Genomic DNA, 6811 nt, shown 5'->3' on the forward strand with positions numbered 1-6811 from the left:
CACACACACACGCACACACACGCACGCACACACACACACACACATATATGTATATATATATATATATGAATGCTCAAGGTCCCCTTACTCAAAAGGAACAACAGCACTCAGGAGGTGGTAAGTTTCTCAGCAGTCTCAGTTTAATTTGCAAAAGTCAACAAACAAACGCGTTTCGGCGTCAGCCTTCGTCATATATATATATATATATACACACACGTCGCAGTCAATTGCCATGACTGCTCTTCCCCCGGGGCCATAGGAGCAACAGGGCCGCCGAGTCCCGTTACAGCGTGCAGAGCTCCCTCGGAGGCTGTTAGAATGCTGTAGACCAGCGTGGCAGGCAAGGCGATCCTAGGCCTCACCACCCAGCTCCGTCACAAGTCTCAGGGGGCCCGGGCGAGGCCTACAGCCTTCTTATCGTGCCAGTGAATGCCCCAAAAAGGTAAACGAATTATTCAGGAGAAGTACAGCTTTGTGTTGTGTGGAGAAAGTGGTCACACCTATACATACAAGGGTTTTCCTAGACAATGCCAACACTGCGAAACAGGCCTCTCGGTTTCTTAGACGGTCCTTTAGAGGTAAATGGATTACTCAGGAAATGCACATCTTTGTATTGTGTCATTGCACCGCACGACCTGCAAACATGTTGATATGAATTATTAGTTTACCGCCACCAGATTTCTCGGCCGGATATACATGACAGACTCCAACTTGAGTATTCTTGCACATACTGCTTGCAGGATAGCTTATTGAAGGTTCCAAGATTCCTCTGTTTCTAGGGAACTTTAGTCAGATGACGTTTGTCCTGGTGAGACTCAAAGACTAACTACAGGTCAAAACGTCGACATCCTCTCCCTAAGTTGCTTTCAAAACATGTTATTGTTCACAAGGAGAGACCATATATGAACAGACAGGGCCTCCGCTTATGTTTGTTTGATATAAAATCACACACAATCTTGGAATCTGTTTACTGCCTTGTTCTATGTTGTTGAGTACATATTAATTCATCATCTGAGCACTGTGTCGTCTGCACTAATTTTGATACATACTGAAATGTATATCGTCCTGATACTAAAAATGGGAAAATCATCATCATGCATCGTGCCCTGTATCCTTTTTCAATAACCTTGATTATGATACAAGTTACTAATTGAGTTTGCACACTTTCAAAGCAAGTAGACACATTGGTGAACGAGTCCTACAGGGCACTATCTCCTCTACCTCCACTCTGACTCATCCCAAACCTCATTCTACTACTCTCGCCAATGCACTACCCTATTTCTCACTCTAAACTGCTCTCAATATATCCTCTACCTTCACTCTATAACTCATCCTAACCCCCATTCTACTACTATGAGTCCCAAAATAACCCTTTCTAGACTCTTCCCTCCTCTACCCCTCCTTGTATTATCTCATACCTCTTTTACTATTCAGACCTCCCAAACAAGCCTTTCTAAACCCTTTCATCTGACTTTTCCCCCTCCACCTCCTCTATACTCATCCCAAACCTCCTCCTACTGCTATAAACTCCTAAAATACAACAGGGGTGCCCAAACCTGTCCTGGCGGGCCGTATCCATGCCAGATTTTTGGGATATCCCCATCTGGTGATCACGGTTCGATCCCCGGCGCCGGCGGCAGATCAGAGTGCCCAGGACGGGGTCCATGTGACCCGGGCAGTCCTATCCCCTGGGTGTACGTGGTTGTCCGACATGTCGGTCGTATTTGCTTTTACGTACCGGATCGGAATCGGCCCCCATAAAATCGTACGTAAAGTATATAGCAAATCAACCTGAAATCTGCTGGGTCAGAAAGGGCACGATTCCGATCCGTGTCGGAAGGTTAGGAGTCCGTACGAATTTGTCGGGACGGCATGGCAGAGTGCCCGGGATGGGCTCCATGGCTCTTGGGCAGTCGTCCCCCGGGCGTCCGGGGCTCCATCCAGGCCGACGGCATGGCAGAGTGCCCGGGACGGGCTCCATGCGTCCCGGGCATTCGTCCCCCGGGCGTCCGGGGCTCCATCCAGGCCGGCGGCAAGGCAGTGTGCCCGGGTCGGGCTCCATGCGTCCCGGGCATTCGTCCCCCGGGCGCCTGAAACTGCTGGGTCAGAGAGGGCTCGATTCCGATCCGTGTCGTAAGGTTAGGAGTCCGTACGAATTTGTCGGGACGGCATGGCAGAGTGCCCGGGACGGGCTCCATGCGTCCCGGGCATTCGTCCCCCGGGCGTCCGGGGCTACATCCAGGCTGACGGTATGGCAGAGTGCCCGGGTCGGGCTCCATGGTTTTCACGGTGGTCCTCCCCTGGGTGTCAGGGGGCTCCTGGCCGACGGCATGGAAAAGTACCCAGGACGGGCTCCATGCGTCCCGGGCATTTGTCCCCCGGGCGTCCGGGGCTCCATCAAGGCCGACGGCATGGCAGAGTGCCCGGGTCGGGCTCCATGGTTTCCAGGGTGGTCCTCCCCAGGGTGTCGGGGCGCTCCAGGCCGAAGGCATGGAAAAGTGCCCAGGACGGGCTCCATGCGTCCCGGGCATTTGTCCCCCGGGCGTCCGGGGCTCCATCCAGGCCGACGGCATGGCAGAGTGCCCGGGTCGGGCTCCATGGCTTTCACGGTGGTCCTCCCCTGGGTGTCTGGGGGCTCCAGGCCGAAGGCATGGAAAAGTGCCCAGGACGGGCTCCATGCGTCCCGGGCACGGGCACGGGGACGGGGACAGGGTCGGGAGAGTCCAGGCGGCTTCACTTCCGTGTCCAGCCATCTGATCGCCCAGATTCCCTCGGCCATCTGGTCGCCCGGATCCCCTCGGGCATCTGGTCGCCCGCAACGCTTACCTATGGGGCGACCAGATGGCCGAACTTCCCTGGAAGTCCCGATGAGGTGCCATTCGCCGCCCGGATCCCAGCGAGGGCTCCAGGAGGTTGGGTACATTCGCGCCTTGGGTCCCCTCTGTCACCTCGCGTGCACAGATTACAAGAAAAGGGGGTAATTTTCCTCCGGATTACTAGGGAGAAGGGTACGCCCGGACACCCCTCCGAGGCTGGTGGTTCTCTGCCATGGGGACCAGATGGGCTATGCCTGGGCAACACCTCCCTAGGCCACCCGGGGCTTCCTTCCTCCAGGCCAACTGCATGTCAAATTGCCCAGGACGGGCTCCATGGCTCCTGGGCAGTCGTCCCCCGGGCGTCCGGGGCTCCAGCCAGGCTGACGGCATTGAAAAGTGCCCAGGACGGGCTCCATGCATCCCGGGCATTCGTCCCCTGGGCGTCCGGGGCTCCATCTAGGCTGACGGTATGGCAGAGTGCCCGGGTCGGGCTCCATGGTTTTCACGGTGGTCCTCCCCTGGGTGTCTGGGGGCTCCAGGCCGAAGGCATGGAAAAGTGCCCAGGACGGGCTCCATGCGTCCCGGGCATTCGTCCCCCGGGCGTCCGGGGCACCCATCTCCATGAGGCCAACGGCATTGGCAAAGTACCCAGGACGGGCTCCATGGGTCCCGGGCAGACCTCCCCACGGGCGTCCGGGGCTCCCACCTCCAGGCCGACGGAATGTCAAAGTACCCAGGACGGGCTCCATGGGTCCCGGGCAGCTTCCCCCGGGGCGTCCGGGGCACCCACCTCCAGGCCGACGGCATGTCAAAGTACCCAGGACGGGCTCCACGGGTCCCGGGCATTCCTCTCCCAGGTCGTCCGGGCCCTAGAGCTCCGGTGGTCCAACCTGCGCCTGAGGCCCAGCCGGGGTCCAAGAGCCCTGCCTTGCGTGGGCAGGCAGTCAGGAACCCTACCGCGAAGGCTTGGGATGGATGGGGAGCTGGGAGTCCTTTCGATCCCGGCCCTCTGGTCGCCCGCGATGCTTTCCAATGGGGCGACCAGATGGCCGGGCTTCCCTGGAAGTCCCGATGAGGTGCCATTCGGCTCCTGGATCCCAGATAGGGCTCCATGAGGTCGGGTTCTTTTACGCCTTGGGTCCCCTCTGTCACCTCGCGTGCACGGATTGCAAGAAAGGGGGGTAATTTCCCTCCGGATTACTAGGGGCAGGGTACGCCCGGACACCTCTCCAGGGCTGGTGGTTCTCTGCCCGGGGGACCAGATGAGATATGCCTGGGCAACACCTCCCCCGGGCGTCTGGGGGCTCCATTCTCCGGGCCAACGGCATGGCTCAATGCCCAGGACGGGCTCCACGTGTCCTGGACAGACCTCCCCATGGCGTCCGGGGCACCCATCTCCATGAGGCCAACGGGATGGCAAAGTACCCGGGAAGGGCTCCACGGGTCCCGGGCAGCCTTCCCCCGGGCGTCCGGGGCTCCCACCTTTAGGCCGACGGCATGTCACACTGCCCAGGACGGGCTCCATGGGCCCCGGACAGACCTCCCCCGGGCGTCCGGGGCACCCATCTCCAGGAGGCCAACGGGATGGCAAAGTACCCGGGAAGGGCTCCACGGGTCCCGGGCAGCCTTCCCCCGGGCGTCCGGGGCTCCCACCTCCAGGCCGACGGCATGTCACAGTGCCCAGGACGGGCTCCATGGGCCCCGGACAGCCCTCCCCCCGGGCGTTCGGGGCACATATCTCCAGGAGGCCAACGGCGTTGCAAAGTACCCGGAAAGGACTCCACGGGTACCGGGCAGTCCTCCCCCCGGGCGTCCGGGGCACCCATCTCCATGAGGCCAACGGCATTGGCAAAGTACCCGGGAGGGGCTCCACGGGTCCCGGGCAGGCCTCCCCCGGGCGTCCAGGGCACCCACCTCCAGGCCGACGGCATTTAAAAGTGCCCAGGACGGGCTCCATGGGTCCCGGGCAGCCCACCCCCGGGCATCTGGGGCACCCATCTCCAGGAGGCCAACGGCGTTGCAAAGTACCCGGGAAGGGCTCCACGGGTACCGGGCAGTCCTCCCCCGGGCGTCCGGGGGCTCCCTTCTCCAGGCCGACGGCATGGTTCAATGCCCAGGACGGGACGTCAAGTGGCCAGGACGGGCTCCATGCGTCCCGGGCATTCGTCCCGGGACGGGGACGGGGACGGGGTGGGGAAGAGTCCAGGCGGCTTCACCTCCATGCCCAGCCATCTGGTCGCCCGGATTCCCTCGGCCATCTGGTCGCCCGGATCCCCTCGGGCATCTGGTCGCCCGCAACGCTTTCCTATGGGGGGGACCAGATGGCCGAACTTCCCTGGAAGTCTTAATGAGGTGCCATTCGCCTCCCGGATCCCAGCGAGGGCTCCATGAGGTCGGGTTCTTTCACGCCTTGGGTCCCCTCTGTCACCTCGCGTGCACAGATTGCAAGAAAGGGGGGTAATTTGCCTCCGGATTACTATGGGGCAGGGTATGCCCGGACACCCCTCCAGGGTTGGTGGCTCTCTGCCATGGGGACCAGATGGGATATGCCTGGGCAACACCTCCCTAGGCCACCCGTAGCTTCCTTCCTCCAGGCCAACTGCATGTCAAATTGCCCAGGACGGGCTCCATGGCTCTTGGGCAGTCGTCCCCGGGCGTCCGGTGCTCCATCCAGGCCGACGGCATGGCAGAGTGCCCGGGACAGGCTCCATGCGTCCCGGGCCTTCGTCCCCCCCGGGCGTCCGGGGCTCCATCCAGGCTGACGGCATGGCAGAGTGCCCGGGACGGGCTCCACGGGCCCCGGGCGTCCGGGGCTCCCTTCCCAGGGCCAGCGGCATGTCAGAGTGCCCAGGACGGGCTCCACGGGCCCCGGTCATCCGGGGCACCCTTCCCCGGGCCAGCGGCATGTCAGAGTGCCCAGGACCAGTTCCACGGGTCCCGGGCAGTCCTCCCCCCGGGTGTCCGGGGCTCCCTTCCCCGGGCCAAAGCATTTCAGAGTGCCCAGGACGGGCTCCACGGGTCCCGGACGTCCGGGGCTCCCTTCCCCGGGCCAACGGCATACAGGAGTGCCCAGGACGGGCTCCACGGGCCCCGGACGTCCGGGGCTCCCTTCCCCGGGCCAACGGCATACAGGAGTGCCCAGGACGGGCTCCACAGGTCCCGGTCGTCTGGGGCTCCCTTCCCCGGGCCAACGGCTTGTCAGAGTGCCAAGGACGGGCTCCACGGGTCCCAGTCGTCTGGGGTCCCTCCCCCGGGCCAACAGCAGGTCAGAGTGCCCAGGACGGGCTCCACGGGTCCCGGGCAGCCCGCCCCCCGGGCGTTCGGGGCACCCATCTCCAGGAGGCCAATGGCGTTGCAAAGTACCCGGGAAGGGCTCCACGGGTACCGGGCAGTCCTCCCCCGGGCGTCCGGGGCTCCCTTCTCCAGGCCAACGGCATGGTTCAATGCCCAGGACGGGCTCCATGTGTCCCGGACAGACCTCCCCCGGGCGTCCGGGGCACCCATCTCCAGGCCAACGGCGTGGCTCAATGCCCAGGACGGGCTCCATGGGTCCGGGGAGGCGTCCCATGCGCCTCCGGGCTTGGGAGCCCCGGCTGGGTCCAGGGGCCCGGGCGGGCCCCGGGTCGGGTGCTCCGGCCCTGGGCCCTGTCTCCCAGCCTGCCGCACGGCCAAGGGCCCGGGAAGGGGTTCCGATGTGCCCGGGGAGCCTCCCCTTGCTTGGCTGGGTTCAGGAGCAGTGGCTAGGGCCCCTGAGGGCCCGGGGAGGGCGGCCTCCCCACCCCGGGCTCTGTCCTTGGTCCTGCTGCGTGGCAGGGTGCCCGGGACGGGGTCCGGAGGGACCGGGGAGGCGTCCCATGCGCCTCCGGGCTTGGGAGCCCCGGCTGGGTCCAGGGGCCCGGGCGGGCCCCGGGTCGGGTGCTCCGGCCCTGGGCCCTGTCTCCCAGCCTGCCGCACTGCCAAGGGCCCGGAAAGGGGTTCCGATGTGCCCGGGGAGC

The sequence above is a fragment of the Lissotriton helveticus genome, chromosome 9 (genome assembly GCF_964261635.1).
Source record: "Lissotriton helveticus chromosome 9, aLisHel1.1, whole genome shotgun sequence".
Lineage (NCBI taxonomy): Eukaryota > Metazoa > Chordata > Amphibia > Caudata > Salamandridae > Lissotriton > Lissotriton helveticus.